Source organism: Cervus canadensis, chromosome X (genome assembly GCF_019320065.1).
Source record: "Cervus canadensis isolate Bull #8, Minnesota chromosome X, ASM1932006v1, whole genome shotgun sequence".
In the NCBI taxonomy this organism is placed as follows: domain Eukaryota; kingdom Metazoa; phylum Chordata; class Mammalia; order Artiodactyla; family Cervidae; genus Cervus; species Cervus canadensis.
Window position 1 is genome coordinate 84,929,108 of NC_057419.1, and position 22,115 is coordinate 84,951,222.

Below are 22,115 nucleotides of genomic sequence, written 5' to 3' on the forward strand. Positions count from 1 at the left end.
ACCTGGGTTTGATCCCTGGGTTGGGAAGATCCCCTGGAGAAGGGAAAGTCTACCCACTCCAGTATTCCAGCCTGGAGAATTTCATGGACTGTATATACAGTGCATGGGGTCACAAAGAGTCAGACACAACTGAGGGCAGTTCACTTGAACTTCGCTTGATTGTCAGAGGTAGTGAAGGATTGCTGAGAAAATGGAATTTTCTCAATGCTTTGGAGTTAAAATTATTCCTCAAAGGCACAGTTTCTGCAGTGAAAAATGTGACTAAGCTTAGAGAAAAATACGGAATTCAGACTGACTGATTTCTGCCAAGAGAATGCACCAGTCACAACGAATACACTTTTGCAACAACACAAGAGATGACTTTACACATGGACATCACCAAATGGTCCATAAAAATAATTACATTTTTTTGTAATTAATGTCTAAAGATGTAATCTTTGTAATCTCCAAAGATGGAGAATCTGTAAACAGTAAGCAAAAACAAGACCTGGAGATGACTGTGGCTGAGATCATCAGCTTCTCATAGCAAGTTCAGTTCAGTTCAGTCGCTCAGTGGTGTCCGACACTTTGTGACCCCATGGACTGCACTACACCAGGCTTCCCTGTCTAACACCAACTCCTGGAACTTACTAAAACTCATGTCCATTGAGTCAGTGATGCCATCCAACCATCTCATCCTCTGTGATCCCCTTCTCCTCCCACCTTCAATCATTCCCAGCATCAGGGTCTTTTCCAATGAGTCAGCTCTTCACATCAGAGTATTGGATTTCAGCTTCAGCATCAGTCCTTCCAATGAGTATTCAGGACTGATTTCCTCTAGGATTGACTGGTTGGATTTCTTTGCTGACCAAGGGACTCTCAAGAGTCTCTCCAACACCACAGTTCAAAAGCATCAATTCTTTGGCACTCAGCTTTCCTTATAGTCCAAATTTCACATCCATACATGACTAATGGAAAAACCAAAGCTTTGACTAGACAGATATTTGTTGGCCAAGTAATGTCTTTGTTTTTTTAATATGCTGTCTAGGTTGGTCATAGCTTATCTTCCAAGAAGCAAGTGTCTTTTAATTTCATGGCTGCAGTCACCATCTGCAGTGATTTTGGAGTCCCCCAAAATAAAGTCTGTCACTGTTTCCATTATTTCCCCATCTGTTTGCCATCAAGTGATGGGACCAGATTCCATGATCTTAGTTTTCTGACTATTGAGTTTTAAGCCAGCCCTTTCAGGCTTAAACTAAAGAAAACCAGGAAAAACACTAGGCCAATCAGGTATGAGTTAAATCAAATCCTGTATGAATTCACAGTAGAAGTAATGAATAAATTCAAGGGACTAAATCTAGTTAACAGTGCGCCTGAAGAACTATGGACAGAGGTCTGTAATAGAGAGCCATTCCAATGAAAAAGAAAAGCAGGCAGATAAAGTGGTTATCTGAGGAGGCTTTACAAATGCTGGAAGAATGAGGATAATTGAAAAGCAAAGGAAAGAAGGAAACATACATCCAATTAATTATACAGAGTGAAGTAAGCCAGAAAGAAAACACCAATACAGTATACTAACACATATATATGGAATTTAGAAAGATGGTAACGATAACCCTATATGTGAGACAGCAAAAGAGACACAGATGTGTAGAACAGTCTTTTGGACTCTGAGAGAAGACAAGGGTGGGGTGATCTGAGAGAATAGCATGGAAACATGTATATTGTCGTATGTGAACAGATTGTCAGCCCAGGTTCAATGCATGAGACAGGGTGCTCAGGGCTGGTGCTATGGGAAAACCCAGAGGGATGGGATGGGGAAGAAGAAGGGCGGGGGGTTCAGAATGGGGAAAAAAATAAACACAGAGTTGCAAAGAATAGCTGGGAGAGACAAGAAGGCCTTCTTCAATGAACATTGCTTAATAATAGAAGAAAACAACAAAAGGGGAAGACTAGACATCTCTTCGTGAATACTGGAAACATCAAGGGAGCATTCCACCCAAAAATGGGTACAATAAAAGATAAAAATGGTACAGACCTAGTAGATACTGAAGAGATCAACAAAAGATGGAAAGAATACATAGATGAACTGTATGAAAAAGGTCTTAATGAACCAGATTACTATGATGATGTGGCTAGTCACCCAGAGCCAGACATTCTGGAGTGCAAAGTCAAGTGGGCCTTAAGAAACACTGCTGGTAATAAAGCTAGTAGATGCTATGAAATTCCAGCAGAACTATTCAGATCCATAAAGGATGATGCCAGCAAGATTTTGCATTCGTTATCTCAGCAAATCTGGAAGACCCAGCAGTGGCCACAGGATTGGAAAATGTCAGTCTTCACCCCAATTCCCAAGAAGGGGTAATACCAAAGAATGCACTAACCATTGGACAGTTACACTCATCTCTCATGCTAGTGGACTTCCTTGGTAGCTCAGACAGTAAAGCGTCTGCCTACAATGTGGAAGATCTGGGTTCAATCCCTGGGTCGGGAAGATCTCCTGGAGAAGGAAATGGCAAACCACTCCAGTATTCTTGCCTGGAAAATCCAATGGACGGAGGAGCCTGGTAGGCTACAGTCCATGGGATCACAAAAAGTTGGACACGACTGAGCGGCTTCACTTTCTTTCTCATGCTAGTAAGGTCATGCTTAAAAATTTGCATGCTAGGCTTCACCATTGCCTGAACCAAGAACTTCCAGATTTCCAAACTGGGCTTAGGAAAGGAGAGGAACTAGAGATCAAATTCCCAATATTTGCTGGATTATAGACAAAGACAGTAGATATAATGTTCACCTAAGTTAAATTCACCCATTCTAGTAGATTTTAGTTCACTGATTCATAAAATGTCAATGTTCACCTTTGCTATCTCCTGTTTGACCACTTCCAATTTGCCTTGATTCATGAACCTAACATTCCAGCTTCCTAGGCAATATTGTTCTTTACAGCATTAGACTTTACTTCCATCACCAGTCACATTCACAACTGGGTGTCGTTTTTGCCTTGGCTCCATCTCTTCATTCTTTCTGGAATCATTTCTCCCTTGATCTCCAGTAGCATATTGAGCACCTACTGACCTGGGGAGTTCATCTTTCAGTGTCCTATCATTTTGCCTTTTCATACTCTTCATGGGGGTCTTAAGGCAAGAATACTGAAGTGGCTTGCCATTCCCTTCTCCAGTGCACCACATTTTGTCAGAACTCTCCACCATGACCCATCCATCTTTGGAGGGGCCATATGGCATGGTTCGTAGGTTTCACTGAGTTAGACAAGGTTGTGGTCCAAGTGATCAGTTTGATTAGTTTTCTGTTTTCTGACAGAATGATCTCTGTTAATTTCTAAGGCAAACCAATCAATATTACAGTAATCCAAGTCTATGCCATGACCAGTAATCCTGAGGAAGCTGAAGTTGAAAGGTTTATGAAGACCTACAAGACCTTCTAGAATTAACACCCCAAAAATATATATATTTTCCATTATAGGGGACTGGAATGCAAAAGTAGAAAGTCAAGTGATACCTAGAGTAACAGGCAAATTTGGCCTTGGAGTACAAAATAAAGCAGGTGAAAGACTAACAGTGTTTTGCCAAGAGAATGCACTGGTCATAGCAAACACCCTCTTCCAACAGTGCAAGAGAAGACTCTACACATGGACATCACAAGATGGTATATACCAAAATCAGATTGATTATATTCTTTGCAGCCAAAGATGGAGAAGCTCTATGCAGTCAGCAAAAGCAAGGTTGGGAGCTGACTATGGCTCATATCATAAAATGTTTATTTCCAACTTCAGACTTAAATTGAAGAAAGTAGGGAAAACCACTAGAGCATTAGGTATGTCCTAAATCAAATCCCTTCAATTATACAGAGGAAGTGACAAATAGACCCAAGATATTCGATCTGATAGACAGAGTGCCTGAAGAACTATGCATGAAGGTCCATGGCATTCTACAGGAGGTAGTGATCAAGACCATGCCCAAGTAAAATAAATGCAACAAGGCAAAACGGTTGTCCAAGGAGGCCTTACAAATGTCTGAGAAAAGAAAAGAAGCTAAAGGCAAAGGAGAAAAGGAAAGATATATGCATCTGAATGCAGAGTTCCAAAGAATAGCAAGGAGAGTTAAGAAAGCCTTCTTCAATGATCAGTGCAAAGAAACAGAGGAAAACAATAGGTGGGAAAGAATAGAGATCTCTTCAAGAAAATTAGAGAAACCAAGGCAAAATTCCTTGCAAAGATGAGCACAGTAAAGGACAAAAATGGTATGGACCTAACAGAAGCAGAAGATATTAAGATGAGGTGGCAAGAATACACAGAAGAACTATAGAAAAAAATATTTTAATGACCCAGATAACCAAAATAGTGTGATCACTCACCTAGAGCCCGACATTCTGCAATGCAATGTAAAGTGGTCCTTGTTCATCACTATGAACAAAGCTAGTGGAGGTGATGGAATTCCAATTGAGCTATTTCATATGCTGTGAAAGTGCTGCACTCAATATTCCAGCAACTTTGTTAAAATCAGCAGTGGCCACAGTACTGGAAATGGTCACTTTTCATTCCAATCCCAAAGAAAGGCAATGAGAAAGAACGTTCGAACGTTCAAACTCATCAAATTTGATGAGTTCAAATTGCACTCGTCTCACACACTAGCAAAGTAATGCTCAAAATTATCCAAGCCAAGCTTCAACAGTATGTGAGCCGTGAAGTTCCAGATGTTCAACCTGAATTTAGAAAAGGCAGAGGAAACAGAGATCAAATTGCCAACATCTGTTGGATCACCAAAAAAGCGTGAGAGTTCCAGAAATACATCTACTTCTACTTTATTGACTACTCCAAAGCTTTTGACTGTGTGGATCACAACAAACTATGGGAAATTCTTCAAGAGATGGGAATACCAGACCACCTGACCTGCCTCATGAGAAATCTGTTTGCAGGTCAAAAATCAACAGCTAGAACTGGACTTGGAACAACAGACTGGTTCCAAATCAGGAAAGGAGTACGTCAAGGCTACATATTGTCACCCTGCTTATATAACTTATATGCAGAGTACATTGTGCAAAATGCTGGGCTGGATGATGCACAGGCTGGTATCAAGATTGCCAGGAGAAATATTAATAATCTCAGATATGCAGATGACACCACCTTTATGGCAGAAAGTGATGAACTAAAGAACCTCTTGATGAAAGTGAAAGAGGCGAGTGAAAAAGTTGGCTTAAAACTCAACATTCAGAAAACTGGTCCCATCTGGTCCCATCACTTCATGGCAAATAGATGGGGAAACAGTAGAAACAGTGGATGACTTTGTTTTTGAGGGCTCCAAAATCACTGCAGATGGTGACTGCAGCCATGAAATTAAAAGACACTTGCTCCTTGGAAGAAAACCTAGACAGCATATTAAAAAGCAGAGACATTACTTTGCCAACAAAAGTTATTTCTAGTCAAAGCTATGGTTTTTCCAGTAGTTATGTATGGATGTGAGAGTTGGTGTATAAAGAAAGCTGAGCACCAAAGAATCAATGCTTTTGAACTGTGGTGTTGGAGAAGTCTCTTGAGAGTCCCTTGGACTGTAAGGAGATCCAACCAGTCCATCCTAAAGGAAATCAGTCCTGAATATTCTTTGGAAGGACTGATGTTGAAGCTGAAACTCCAATACTTTGGCCACCTGATGCAAAGAACTGATTCATTGGAAAAGATACTGCTGCTGGGAAATATTGAAGGCAGGATGAGAAGGGGATGACAGAGGATGAGATGGTTGGATGGTATCACTGACTCAATGGACATGAGTTTGAGCAAGCTCTGGGAGTTGGTGATGAACAGGGAAGCATTGGGTGCTGCAGTCCATGGGGTCACAAAGAATCAGACATGACTGAGTGAATGAACTGAACTGAACTGAACTGAAGAGAATGCAAGGGAATCTCAGAAGAAACATCTACCTCTGTTTTATGGACTATGCTAAAGCCTTTGACTGTTTGGGTCATGACAAACTGTGGAAAGCCATTCTAACGATGGGAATACCAGACCTTCTTACCTGTCTCCTGAGAAACCTGTGTGTGGGTCAAGATGGAACAGTTAGAATCCTATATGAAACAACTAATCGGTTCAAGTTCAAGAAAGGCGAACAACAGGGCTGTCTGCTGTCATCCTGTTTGTCGAATTTACACACCGATCACATCATGAGAAATGCTGAGTTGGATGAGTTACAAGTTGGAATCAAGATAGGTGGGAGAAACTTCAACAACCTCAGGTATGTGGATGATACTAAAAGGTTATCACTATGAACAGCAAAAGACGCTGGGATTCTTGGCCTCCAGAGGAGAGGAATTCTATCCAGGGCCAGTGATGAGGCTTCATTTGCTCAGAGCATTTGTGTAATAAAGTTCTGTTAAAATATAAAAATGATAGAGAAATCTTCTGACATAGACATCAGAAGGGGACAGAAAGAGCGCCACCTTGCTAGTTTTTAACAAGAAGTTATATACCTATTAGCAGTCTGCTAATTAGAGAAAGAAAATGTCTCGAAACTCAGACAGTGGCACCAGGCCTTTCACCCACGTCATGCATTTTGTGATAACATTGGCACAAGGTGAGTCATCCCAGGCCATAAAACAATTGACATGAATCTTGAAGAAAGGCAGATTTTCAAGCAAATGCATAGTTTCATTAACATAGTTTAAGAGAACATTTCCATGTGTAAAACATACTGGTTTGTTCAGCCATTATTGGTTCTGAGACTTAGAAGGAACCAACGTGAATAAAGACAGAGCCTAAGGTAAATATGCAGTTCACTAACATAGCTTAAGAAAAACATTTTCATAAGAAAAATGCATTGGTTAGCTCAAGGTTCGAGAAAAGTTGTTTAGGTGGTCATGGCCACACAGAATTTTCAAAGAAACTTCCTTTTAGTTTTATATAGAGAAGGGGAAAAAAAGTCTGACACGTGTAGTTTGTTTCCTCCTGCCTCTTAAGAGAGAGATTAAAAAAAGTCTGATGCTTGCAGCCTATTTCCTTCATTTGGAGATCCCTAGCCTTCCTGCCTGTTACCCTGTCAATACCACACTAATGGCAGAAAGCAAAGCGAAACTAAAGAGCCTCTTGATGAGGGTGAAGGAGGAGAGTGAAAGAGCTGACTTAAGACTAAATATTAAAAAAAGAAAAGAAAAGAAAACTAAGATCATGGCATCTGGCCCCATTACTTCATGGCAAGTAGAAGGGGAAAAGGTGCAAGTAGTGACAAATTTCCTTTTTCTTGGCTCTAAAATCACTGTGGATGGTGACTGCAGCCATGAAATGAGATGATGATTGCTTCTTTGCAGGAAAACGATGACAAATTTGGACAGTGTGTTGACAGCCAGAGACATTACTCTACTGACAAAGGTCTGTAGAGTCAAGGTCATGGTCTTCCCAATAGCCATGTACAGTAGTGAGAGCAGAACTTTAAAGAGTGCTGAAGATTTGATGCCTTCAAACTGTGGTGCTGGAGAAGACTCCTGAAAGTCCCTTGGCCAGCAAGGAGATCAAACCAGTCAATCTTAAGGGAGATGAACCCTGGGTATTCACTGGAAAGACCAATGATGAGGCTGAAGTTCCAGTATTTTGCCCATCTAATGTGAACAGATGACTCATTGGAAAAGTTCCTGATGCTGGGAAAGATTGAGAGCCGAAAGAAACGAGGGTGTCAGAGGATCAGATGGCTGGATAGCATCACCAGTGCAATGAACATGAACTTGGACAAACTTTGGGAGATGGTGAGGGACAGGGAGGTCTGTCATGCGGCAGTCCATGGGGTGGTAATGAGTCAGACATTACTGGGCAACTAAACAACAAGAGAAAATTACATATGCTGTTGAATGATTTCTGATATTTTATTCTTAACCATATATGGGTTGTAGTAAGAGATTTGCAATGTGTTTACAAAGGCACTTATCTATATTTTTTAACTTTATCATAAAAAAATTATCAGAGTATAGTTAATTTGCAATGTTAGTTTCAAGTGTACAGAAAAACGAATCAGTTATACATATACATATATCCACTCTTTTTCAGATTCTTTTCCCATATAAGTCATTATAGAGTATTGAGTAGAGTTTCCTGGGCTGCACAGTAGGTCCTTATCAGTTATCTATTTTATATATAGTAGTGTGTATATGTCAATCCCAGTCTCCCAACGTATCCCTCCCATCTTCCCGCTGCTGATAATTGTGTTTTTTTCCTACATCTGATACTTTATTTTTTAATAAGTTAACTTGTACCAGTTTTTTTAGATTCCACATGTAAACAACATCATTTGATATTTGTCCTTGTCTTACTTCATTCAGTATGAAAATCTCTAGGTCCATCCATGTTACTGCAAATGGCATATTTTTCTTTTTATGACTAGTTAATATTCTATTGTATATATGCACAACATCTTCTTTATCCAATCCTTGGTCAATGGACATTGAGCTTCCTTTTCTTGGCTATTGTAAATAGTACTGCAGTGAACATTGGGGTACGTGTATCTTTTCAAATTATGGTTTTCTCCAGATATATTTGTCTCATTCTTATCACATGTGATACATATATCACTTTTTAATGATCAGATGCATATGAACTGTTTTTCATGGAAGAAGGAGTGAGAGTACATAAATAGAAAAGTTGCTCATCAAGACCATAATATGTAGGTCTATAGTTCATTTATGAAGACTCAAAACTCAGAGACGTTGATAACACATGCTGAATAAGTCCTATGTTCTTCCAATTATATAATCTTCCACTTAATTTACATAAATTATTTATTTCAGTGTTGTATATTGTACAATGTTTTATTCACCATATTGCTAAAATTCATTACCTCTAAATCTAACACAAGTGATAATGTCTTTTTTTAGACTTTTTACATTAATGACATCACTAATTTAGCATGAATATGTTTCATTGTGGAAAGAGAAGAATATAAGGAAATATTTTTATTGTAGATACATTTTATTTTAATATCAAAAGTCATATTCTACTGTTTATGTTTGCCACTAAATAACCATTTTATATTTGGTTTTGTTTAATTAAATTGTTTATAAATTGGAAGTTTAATAGTTGGCCTGCCAATGTATGAGATATGAGATACAGGTTCAACCCTTGGGTCAGAAAAATTCCCTGGAGGAAGATTTTATTAATTTGGAATAAGTTATTTAAAGAACATATATAAAGATAATGCAGAGAGTTCCTTTGGAGCTATTGCACAGGTACATGGTGCATGTAGTCACTTCACTCGTGTGCAACTCTTTGCAACCCCATGGACTGTGGCCCTCCAGGCTGCTCTCTTCATGGGATGATCCCAGAAAGAATACTGGAGTGAATTGCCATTTTCTACAGGGGATCTTCCCAACCCAGGGATTGAACTTTTGTCTCTTATGTCTCCTGCATTGGCAGACAAGTTCTTAACCATTAGTGCCATCTGGGAAGTCGGTGACACAGATTACCCTGTTGTTAATATCTTACATAACTTACATATCTTACATATGTTACATATCTTACATAACTGTGGTGTATTTATCAAAACTAAGAAACTAGCATTGCTAAAGCACAACTAAACTATAGACTTTATTCAGATTAAACCAGTGTTCTGGTTTAATAATGTTAAAGTAATGTTCTATCTTGATTCTGGGATCCAATCCAGGATACCATATTTGCATTTTTTTTCTTGATCTGTGACAATTTCTCATTAACTTGACACTATTGAAGAGTATTGGTCTTCTAGAATGTCTTTCAGTTTGGATTTATCTAATGTCTGTCTCATGATTAGACTGGGGTTATGGATTTGAGGGAGAATAACTGAGGGGTGAAATGCCTTTCACACCACTTCATATTGGGAGTATATAATATCCTTATGGCATCACTGGTAATAGTTTCTTTGAACACTTGTTTAAGGTGATTTTATGCCAGGTTTCTTCACTGTGAATTTGTTCCTTTTTTTTCCTTTCCATACTCCATTATTCAGAAGTAAGTACTGAAGTCTGACAGAAGAAAGAGAGATGACAGATATTAGCAGCTCCATTGGGATATAATGTGTTGTCATTGTTTAGTTGCTAAGTTGTGTATGACTCTTTGTGACCCCATGTCTTAGACATTAAGTTCCTTTAGGTGTTATGTGCTCTGTCACTCAGTCATGTTGGACTCTTTGTGACCCCATGGACTGTGACCTGCTAGGCTCCTCTGTTCATGGGATTTCCCAGGCAAGAATACTAGAGTGGGTTGCCATTTCCTTCTCCAGAGGATCTTCCCAACCCAGGAATAGAACCCTCATCTCCTGTGTCTCCTGTGTTGCAAGCAGAATCTTTAACACTGAGCCACCTGAGAAACTAGGATATAATTTACATGCCATAAAATTTGCCATTTTAAAATATGCAATTCATTGTGTTTTATATCTTTGCAGAGTTATATCATCACAATCTAACTGTGATTAGATTAGACTGTCACCCCAGAAAGAAATCCTAATTAGCAGTTGCTTGTTTAGTTGCTCAGTAGTGTTGAACTCTTTGTGACTCTGGACTCCACGAACTGTAGCCCACAAGGCTCCTCTGTCCATGGAATTCTCCAGACAAGAATACTGGAGTGGGTAGCCATTCCCTTCTCCAGAGGATCTTCCCAACCCAGGGATTGAACCAAGTCTTCTGCATTGCAGGCAAGTTCTTTACCATCTGAGCCACCAGGGAGCAACCATTAATCTACCTTCTGTCCCTATTGATTTGCCTACGCTGGACATTTAACATAAGTGAAAAGATTTTTTGAGGTCTATCTTCTTTCATATAGCATAATTCTTTTCAAGTTTCATCCCTTTGGTAACATGTATATTAGTACTTCAATTCCTGTTTGTTTAATTGTAGTATAAAAACACATGACATAAAATATACCACCTTAAGCATTTTTAAATGTACAGTTCAGTAGTGTTTTTGGTGGTGAACAATATCTCATAGTTTGGATATTATACATATTGTTTAGACAGTTATCACTTGATGGATATTTGTGTTTTTTTTCTCACTTTTTGACTATTATGAATAATGCTGCTATCACCAATTGTGTACACATATTTGTGAGGATATGTTTTTAATTTTATTTGGTAAATACCTAGAGTTGGAATTACTGGGTTATATGATAACTCTATGTTTATCTTTTTGAGGAATGACAAATTGCTTACAATTTTATTTTTACATTCCCATCAGCACTGCATGAAGTTTCTAGTTGCTCCACATCTTCTCCAGTCTATTATCTGTCTATTTTATTATCACCATCTTAATGGCTATAATGGGTATAGCCATGGGTATAACATGGATATAACATGATATCTCCTGATTTTGATTTGAATTTTCCTAATGGCTAATGTTAAGTGCTTTTTTTTTTCTGTGTTCATTGACCACTTGTATATTTTCTCTGTATAAATGTCTATTCAAATACTTTGTCTATTTTTAATTGGATGTTTGCTCTTTATTGTTGAGCTATAAGAGTTAATCTATGTGTTCAAATACATTTCCCTATCAAATATGTGATTTGCAAATATTTTGTCTCAGTATTTAGCTCATTTTTCATACTTTTATTTTTTTTTCATTTTTTTTTCATTTTTCATACTTTTAATAGAGCTTTTATGAAAGACCAAATTTTTTAATTTGATGAAATCTTGTTGTTTGTAATTTTGTTGTTGTTGCTTGTAATTTTGGTGGCATAACTAAGAAATCATTGCCAAACCCAAGATTGCAATTTCTTCAATGTTTTCTTCTAAGAGATACATATATTTAGATTTTATATTTAAGTCTACAAGGTACTTAGAGTTAATTTTATATCAATACATGGCTCCAGGTAGGGGTCCATTTGCATCCTTTCCATGTAGATACAGAACAGAATTTGTAAAAAACTTTTCTTTCCCTCGTTGAATTGTATTGCAGTACTGTTATACTTTAAAATAGATTAATGGATTGCTGCTGCTGCTAAGTCACGTCAGTCGTGTCCGACTCTGTGCAACCCCATAGACAGCAGCCCACCAGGCTCCCATCCCAGGGATTCTCCAGGCAAGAATTAATGGATTAAATCCCTCTAAAATTTCCTCAATTCTATTACAACTTTTATTATTGGTTTGTTGTACAGTTTTGAAGCTTACAATACTGGACTTGAAGGACAAGTGAGTTTGAAAAAGATGTAAAAATAAAGACATGAATAAGAGGAGGCCTTGCTCTAAAAGCGGTCAGGACTGAACAGTTATCCTATCTGGTTGTCTGTGCTGTTATGAAGGAGAGGACACAGTGATTTTCAGTAAGATATTCATCTGGTAATCTGTAGTGACACTAAGAGAAATGGAATGCACCCCACAGCCTAACCATCTTCAAAATCAAGAATTGTATTCATTTCCTTTTGCTCTGTTCTTCATTTTTAACTAGAACTCTGTAACATATTCCCAGTTTCTGTACAGAACTACAATACCTAACATATATAAACTCCTTCTGTCTTCTGGGACTTTGCTATATGATTTGCATAATTCCATGTTCTGAATGCATGAATATAATATTTTTAAAAAGTAAAGTAGTAGATACAGAGTATTTAACAGAGAACTATGTAATATTATCTAATAATTTTCACTGTATCTATAATATATTAATAATAAAAATGTTACAAATCTTACTGTTTGTCATTTGGACAAGTTGCTTAATTTCTCTGTGTCTCCAGATTTTAAGTAGCAGTCTCACAGTTTAAACTCTGTCAACATTATTATGAATCCCCTCCCCATTCTACTATACCCTCTCCAAAAGACACAATAAATGATAGAATGTAAATAATGTAAAAAATTGTAATGCCATTTTCTAAAACAAAACAAAATGGATGCATGATTTTAAAATATTTAACATAATTTTAATCGTTTTTAAATTAATACACTCTGATTTCCATTTCATATCATGCAGGATAAGAAGTACTTTTGAATAAATAGCAATTCATATTCAATTTTCCAAATATGTTTCATATTGGTATTTTATGACTGTCTGTAGCTTAAGGAACAACAGACTGAGCTATTTTTACTGTTTCTATTTTATAGTTTCTTTTAAACTCATATGCCAAGTATCTATGGAAATTCTGAGTCAGAGTTGGAAGGGTAAGTTATATGACTGCACACTACACAAATCCATATCCAAGTGAGTGTTAACTTGGACTGTTTTGAGCTTAAAGTAGCACCACAGTTCTTTGGCCATATAATGAGATTATGTGAAACAAGTATCTTTCAGGAACTGCAATTGATATCTATAAGTGGGTGGGTAGAGAGAAGTGAAGATATGAAGACATATGGTTAGAAAACTAGTACAGTTAGAAGTACTTTTTTTTTTGTCTTCAGAAGTTATTCCTAACATTAAAATTTGCACTTAATGGTTTTAGAAATGAATATATTAGTGATTGCATGAGAATCTCACCTATAGATAGATGATTTAGAAGATAAAAATTAAGAATTATTTGTAAGTTAAATGCTATTCACATTTTATAACAGCATATTTTTCACAAGAATTTATCACAAAATATTTAGATTCTTCCCCACTATTTTATCAAACTATGATTTGTACACATACATATATATTTGTACATACACATTTATTCATTTCATTCTGTTTTCCCTCAGTAACAAAAACTTTAAACACTCTCCTTTGAAGCTCAGTATTTATTTTGAAATTTGACTTACATGGAGAAATGGTGCTTTTAGCTTAAGAGATTTTCGTTCTATATAATGTTAATTTCACATAGTGTTTAGAAGAAAAGTAGGTTTTGTCCATCATTTCATTGTTATTTATTTGACTTTTTCAGAGTGAAATGAAGTCTCAGAATGCCACTTAGAGTGGCTGAATGAGCCTAACAATCTATAGTTTATCTTTGCTTATTGGGAAAATGATCTATAGCTTAAAGTTTGCTGAATATGTAGATGCCAGTCCTTAATAATGTCTCTTTTCAGTTATAGTCAGGTATATGTCACAATCAAATTAGAAATCATTCCATTTATAAATAAGATCTCTAAGGGAAACCAACGTTTAGCCATTTTCATGAAATCGGTCTGCATTGCTTTGTCTGCATTTGCTTTTGCTCATAAAATGTCACTAGATATGATTATAAGGAAACTTTTAATTGATTGGAAATTCAAACTCCTCCCTTAACACTCTTGGCCCTATATGCATATAAGCGCCAGTTAAGTTTAAATCTCTAACCTCAAAAAGAACAAGCTTATCTTTTATTTTATTCTTTTAAACTCCACTCTATAAGAGAAATAGTTTCTTTATAGATACTTAATTAAACATTAAGCAATATTTTGCATTTGACTTGTTGCCTAGAAATCAAAGTCTATTCCAGCGTGAGGTTTTTCTGGATTTCATATCAGTTCTGCCAGAGAATGTGAACTACTAAAGAAGCAATGACACAGCAGTGTAATATGTAACTGTACCTCTCTTAGAATTACTGCTTAAATTAGGGAAGAAGCACGCTTCAGTAGAAACAACACTAAAGTAGATTTCAGAGATCATGTGTGCATGCTAAATTGCTTCAGTTGTATCCGACTCTTTGAAACTCTTTGGACTGTAGCCCACCAGGCTCCTCTGGTGGGATTCTCCAGGCAAGAACACTAGGGTGGGTTACCATTTCCTCCTCCAGGGGATCTTCCTGATCCAGGGATTTAACCGTTCTTTAACACTAATGCCACTGGGAGATCACAGAGAGAAAGAAAAGAAAGTGAAGTCACTCAGTCGTGTCCGACTCTTTGCGACCCCATGGACTGGCTCCATCCATGGGATTCTCCAGGCAAGAATACTGGAGTTGGTTACCATTTCCTTCTCCAGGGTATCTTCCCAACCCAGGGATCGAACCCAGGTCTCCCGCGTTGGAGGCAGACACTTTAACCTCTGAGCCACCAGGGGAGCCCTTTAGGGATCATGCTGCTAAGTCACAGCTGTTGTGTCCGACTCTGTGCGACCCCATAGACGGCAGCCCACCAGGCTCCCCCGTCCCTGGGATTCTCCAGGCAAGAGTACTGGAGTGGGTTGCCATTTCCTTCTCCATCAGAGATCATAGCTATGTGCAAAATTAAGAAGGCACTTGAACTACCATTCAAGTGATGAATGATGAACTGGATTTTATAATTGTAAAAAGTAATGTGAAGCCACAAAGCACCATTAAAATATAAGCATTTAGGGATGACTGATTTAAAAGTATTAACCATTTGTTAGACGACTTTCTATTATACCCAGGTACCAAAGGGTATCTTGATATTAATGTCTGTTTTGTTTGTTTTGTGCTTTCCCTATGCCCTGCATGGTAATAATCAGTTTTTCTTAAGATGAGAAATACTGGGTCTTTGGAAATAGCCTATGTTGGGGAAGTTCATTCATATGTAGGCTTCATTCATATTGGAATCTTCATTCATATGTAGGCTTTGTCTACATGATATTTTTTTCCTAACTTACATTTTTTATTGAAGTATAGTTGACTTACAATGTTTCAGGTGCACAGCAAGGTGATTCAGTTATACATATACACATATAGTTTTGAAATTATTTTCCATTATAGTTTATTGTAAGATATTTACTATCATTCCCTGGACTATATAATAAATCTTTGTTAGTTGTTGCATATCAATTTTTTTAAATTAGAAATCTAGCATTCTATTCATACTAAGTCAAACTAGTGGAATCAAAATGTCATAAATTTCTTAGGCAAAAATTCATAAGTTTTCTAAAATATATATTATATATATTATATATATATATATATATATGTATGCAAAAGCTTTTCTCCTATGCTTGATAGAGGCTTAAGAAAGAACATCCAAAAAAAAAAAAGAAGAGATGGAGAAATTGGAAAATATAATTTAAATGAAATGGGAGCATAGAATATGAAATAGAAAAAGTTAAACAAGCTAGATAAAAGTAAAAGATTATCATATATTCCAGGTTTTTTTAAACATGACTTCTCATTAGAAACATATCTGGAACTCTGGAGAAAAAAAAACAAACAAACTGGGCATTATCTTGAAATTTTTTGACAAATACATGATGTTATATTGCTATTTTATACTGTCAGTAACTGGAGTTAAGGTGATAGATTTCAGTTTTAGTTGGCTTTTCTCATATCTTAGTAATCATAGTCAAGTTAAAAGAGTAGTTTAGCAACAATGCTATTGTACACTGTTGGACAACCAAATTTCTAAGATTAATAAAGATCGAAACTTTGAGTGTGTTATATTGATACAAGTAAAAATAATATGTGGCAGAAATTCCATAAGTTTTCATAAATTAGTTCTTTAAAAAGACATTTCTGTGTAAAACGGAGGTGATTTGGTATAAATAATCAACATGTGTAATTTAAGACTTATATTAGATGAGCATATTAGAATTTTATTAAAATTGCCTGATTTTCACTGAAGAAAAGTATGAATTTTCAGCTTAAAATGGTTAATATATATTTATTTGTAAAATTAAGACAGATTTATCAAATAATTTTTTTAGAGTTTTTATATAATTATTATAATAGTAAAAATAATAAATACTGTATTTTGAGCACTTTTTCATTGGTCATATCACTAAAACCATTAAGAATATTTAAAAAGATAAGTACATGAACATGTAGCAGTGTATTTACACTAGAAAAACCAGTAATTAATAATAATGGTATAGGAAAATATCACAAAGTCTTCACTTGTTATGTCAAACATGCATCTATTTTTTACATACCGTAAGAATCACATTTATAATGAATAACAATTCCGTGTTTAATAATAAGAAAAGCGTTCATGATATAACCAAATGACACAATCAGTATATTTAAATGTAGTCTTTTTCTATAAAGGTAATAAATTTTAATGCTATTTGAAGCCCTGAAAGGAGTTGATTATTTTTAATAATAAAGTTTCAATTACTTGTGATAATAAAGTTAATATATTCCCATAAGACGTAAACTTGCATACTAGTGGAAACATTGATGACATGGTCAGTTGTGTTAAATTTGGAAGAAGCACTTATTATGAGAGAAGAAAGTCTTGTTGGAGTTCTTGAATCTCATTTTTTTTCTCTCAACAGAGCAAAAATTGAAAATATGGATAAAGCTTTATTTGTCCCATTAAATGTAGAGCTGAAAGCCTTTTCAGGCTACATATTGAATTAGCAAGTATGTAATTATTTTGATGGATACCATCCTGTCAAAGTGTCAGCCAAAGAAGATCTGGGTAGCTTTATCAAAACTGGTTTGGATAAAGAAACTGAATGCTAATTCTTTATATAGTAGAACATAAGGTCAAAGCTTGCCTTCTGGGACTTTTTCCTTTTACTAGATTACTAGGTTGAAAAGCGCTGTTTCAGAATGCAGAGCAAAGTATGAGAGCAAGTGTTTACTATCTAGATGCATTGTCCCCAGTTTAACAGCAAGAAGAAGGATGTGTTCTAATTATTATTAAGTAAAGTGACATTAATTCCCCAAAATACTCAGAGTATAAGAAAATATAAATTAACTATTTTACCTGTTAGCTAGGTTTTAGAGGTGAGCAAGATTCACAGATTAAATTGATACAGAAGGCACTACATTTAACATGGCAAGCATTGAAAATTTATTAATCAGTATTTATAAATTTCTCTAGTTTTCAAGAATTTCCTGAAAATGATGGGCTTCCCTGGTGACTCAGACCATAAAGAATCTACCTGCAATGCGGGAGACCTGGGTTCAATACCTGGGTCTGGAAGATCCCCTGGAGATGGAAATGGCTCCCCACTCCAGTATTCTTGCCTGTAGTAGTCTATGGACAGAGGAACCTGGCAGGCTAGAGTCCATGGGGTTGCAAAGAGTCAGACATGACTGAGTGACTAACTCTTTCACTTTCACTACATAGATATATTAAGTAATAAGCAGGAAATTTATGAATTTTGCCTCTTTAATCTTTATAGTTTGAATCTCTAATATATTTGATATCTTCATCAGAAAATGTAGGGCAATACTATGTTGAAACTAATATTTGCAAAACACTTGTCACGTCACAAATGTTCAGTTAAAGCAATCTGCTTCTTGTAATATACATATTCAGATTCATAAAAGCTAAAGATCATAGGCAAAGAACACAAAACTATGAAAAACTAAAATGACTTTCACATATCCCAAGTTAGTTCAAATATCTGTAAATTTTCCATTCAAATTCTCCTTTAGAAGAAAATATACTAATTTTAAATAGTATGCTCCATACCATCATTCTCGTAATTCATTTCCTCTGCCTTACCCATTAAATTTTTCATGGGAACTATTTTCCTTCTGCAACTATATTGATAGAGCAAATAAACCTATAAAATATTTCTGAATCTTTGTCATTGCTCACACAATTATGTGCACAAATTGAGAACAATTTTAGCATGTGCTTTTAAGCAGTAATAATATAATCATACTGTCAAAAGAATTTTTAGTATATCCTCTTAGAGATACTGTAATGCATTTTTCCAACTGTTATATAATCCTATATTAAGTTTTAAATTGAAGTATTATATTGTGAACTTCAAAACTTCATATGATTGTGAATAAAGCACTGTCCTTGGGAAAACTTTAGTGACATGACTAATATATAGGTTTTCTTTTTTCTCTTTTTTGAATTTTTTAAAAATTTATTTTAATTGGAGGCTAATTACTTTAAAATATTGTAGTGGTTTTTACCGTACATTCACATGAATCAGTCATGGGTGTACATGTGTTCCCCATCATGACCCTCCCTCCCACCTCTCTCCCCCTACCATACTTTAGGGTCATCCCAGTGCGCCAGCCCTGAGCACCCTGTCTAATGCATCAAACCTGGACTGGCGATTTATTTCACATATGACGATATACATGTTTCAATGTTATTTTCTCAAATCATCCCACCCTCGCCTTCTCCCACAGAGTCCAAGGGTCTGTTCGTTACATCTGTGTCTCTTTTGCTGTCACTCATATAGGGTTATTGTTACCATCTGTCTAAATCCATATATACACGTTAATATACTGTAATGGTGTTTTTCTTTCTGACTTACTTCACTCGGTATAATAGAATCCAGTTTCATCCACCTCATTAGAACTGATTCAAATGCATTCTTTTTAATAGCTGAGTAATACTCCATTGTGTATATGTACCACAGCTTTCTTATCCATTCGTCTGCCAATGGAAATAGAGGTTGCTTCCTTGTCCTGGCTATTGTAAACAGTGCTGCAAAGAACATTGGGGTACACACGTCTCTTTCAATTCTGGTTTCCTTGATGTGTATGCCCAGCAGTGGGAGTGCTGGGTCGTATGGCACTGCTATTTCCAGTTTTCTAAGGAATCTCCACACTGTTCTCCATTAAGGCTATACTAGTTTGCATTCCTACCAACAGTGTGAGATGATTCCTTTTTCTTCGCACCCTCTCCAGCATTTATTGTTTGTAGATTTTTTGATAGCAGTCATTCTGAATGGCGTGAGATGGTACCTCATTCTGGTTTTGATTTGCATTTCTCTGACAATGAGTGATGTTGAGCATCTTGTCATGTGCTTGTTAGCCACATGTATGTCTTCTTTGGAGAAATGTCTGTTTAGTTCTTTGGCCCATGTTTTGATTGGGTCGCTTATTTTTCTGGAATTGAGCTGTAGGAGCTGCTTGCATATTTTTGAGATTAATTCATTGTCAGTTGCTTCGTTTGCTATTATTTTCTCCCATTCTGAAGGCTGTCTTTTCTCCTTGATAATAGTTTCCTTCGTTGCGCAAAAGCTTTTAAGTTTAATTAGGTCCCATTTGTTTATTTTTGCTTTTATTTCCATTACTGTGGGAGGTGGGTCATAGAAGATCCTGCTATGATTTATGTCAGAGAGTGTTTTGCCTTTGTTTTCTTCTAGAAGTTTTATAGTTTCTGGTCTTACATTTAGATCTATAATCCATTTTGAGTTTATTTTTGTGTATGGTGTTACAAAGTGTTCTAGTTTCATTCTTTTACAGGTGGTTGATGTGTTTTCCCAGCACTACTTGTTAAAGAGATCGTCTTTTCTCCATTGTATATTCTTGCCTCCTTTGTCAAAGATAAGTTGTCCTTAGGTTCATGGATTAATCTCTGGGCTTCCTATTTTGTTCCATTGATCTATGTTTCTGTCTTTGTGCCAGTACCATACTGTCTTGATGACTGTAGCTTTGTAGTACAGTCTGAAGTTAGGCAGGTTGATTCCTCCAGTTCCATTCTTCTTTCTCAAGATTGCTTTGGCTATTCGAGGTTTTTTTTTGTTTTGTTTTTGTTTTTCATACAAAGTGTGAAATTATTTGTTCTAGTTTTGTGAGAAATACCATTGGTAGCTTGATAGGGATTGCATTGAATCTATAGATTGCTTTGGGTATTATACTTATTTTCACTATGTTGATTCTTCCAAGCCATGCACATGGTATATTTCTCCATCTATTTGTGTCCTCTTTGATTTCTTACATCATTGTTTTATAGTTTTCTATATATAGGTCTTTTGTTTCTTTAGGTAGATATATTCCTAAGTATTTTATTCTTTTCATTGAAATGGTGAATGGAATTGTTTCCTTAATTTCTCTTTATGTTTTCTCATTGTTAGTGTATAGAAATGCAAGGGATTTCTGTGTACTAATTTTATATCCTGCAACTTTACTATATTCATTGATTAGCTCTAGTAATTTTCTGGTGGAGTCTTTAGGGTTTTCTCTATAGAGGATCATATCATCTGCAAACAGTGAGAGTTTTACTTCTTCTTTTCCAGTCTGGATTCATTTTATTTCTTTTTCTTCTCTGATTGCTGTGGCTAAAACTCCCAAAACTATGTTGAATAGTAGTGGTAAGAGTGGGCCTCCTTGTCTTGTTGCTGACTTTAGGAGAAATGCTTTCATTTTTTCACCATTGAGGATAATGTTTGCTGAGGGTTTGTCATACACCGCTTTTATTATGTTGAGGTATGTTCCTTCTATGCCTGCTTTCTGGAAGGTTTTTGTCATAAATGGATGTTGAATTTTTTCAAAGGCTTTCTCTGCATCTACTGAGATAATCATATGGTTTTTATCTTTCAATTAGGTTTTCTAGTCAAAGAAACATTCTTTCTATTGTTTTTTTCTAAATTCTAACATAAAGAATACAGCTTCCCAATTTAGTCTATTAAACATTTGGGGGCGGATATAAGAAAGAAAAGATTACAGAGACAGTATGTAATGTCACTAATTGTTCTGTCCTTACAGATATGACTAAGATCCTGTTTGTTTAGTTAATAAGTCTGTCTACCATTACCAGAAAATGTCTTGAAACACATAGTTCTATATGAAGATGGCTATCCAAACTTTTTTTCAGATCTAAAACAAAAATTCCAGATTATTTTATGTTATACTTTTTTTAAAAAACCTGACATTGCTCTAAGATGAATGGAAAAAAATGTCTGTTTCTAAGTATAATTCTAACCACAAGAATCACATAAAAGGGGTAAGAGGGAAACAGTAAAACTTTTTAATAGTGATAACTCCACGTGATTTTTTTTTTCTTTTCTCTTTATTCAAACCCACATGAGCAAATTCAAGAGTCAGGTTTTAATATCTAGGCCTGTACTGCACAATATGGTAACCACTAGCAACAAGTGACTAGGAATCCTCACAATGTGGCTAGCTTAAATTGATATTTCCCCTAAGTGTAAGTTAAATATGAGATTTTAAGGACTTAGTAATAAAAGATAATGTAGGATATCTGAATATTTTTTTGTTTTGATTGCATGCTGAATTAATATTTTGGATGCATGTGTGCATGCTAAGTCACTTCAGTCCTGTCTGACTCTTTGCGATACTATGGACTGTAGCCCACCAGGTTCTCTGTCCTTGGGATTCTCCAGGCAAGAATATTGGACTGGGTTGCCATGCCCTCCTCCAGGGGCATTTTCCTGATCAAACTTCCAGGGATCAAACACGCGTCTCTTACATCTCTTGTATTGGCATGTGTGTTCTTTACCACTAGTACCACTTGGGAAACCCAATATTTTAGATATATCATGTTAAATATAATATTAAAATTAATGCCACCTGTTTCTTTTTACTTTTTTAAATGGGACTACAAGACAGTGTTAAATTACATATGTGTCTTATACCTGGGCCTCTCATATTTTTGTTGGACTGTTCTGTTGCAGAGAAAAAGAGT

General features: G+C 36.0%; 1 protein-coding gene and 1 long non-coding RNA gene across 3 annotated transcripts in view; both read left to right on the plus strand.

Annotated features, from left to right (window-relative positions):
• PCDH11X (protocadherin 11 X-linked) overlaps positions 1-22,115 on the plus strand; it is a 985,621-nt gene that overhangs the window by 813,523 nt on the left and 149,983 nt on the right. The gene's annotated exons all lie outside the window — the stretch shown is intronic.
• On the plus strand, positions 528-6,986 carry LOC122434892. The gene is made up of 3 exons (XR_006267491.1): positions 528-539; positions 1,665-1,670; positions 6,825-6,986. It is a non-coding gene; the product is annotated as an uncharacterized LOC122434892 (long non-coding RNA).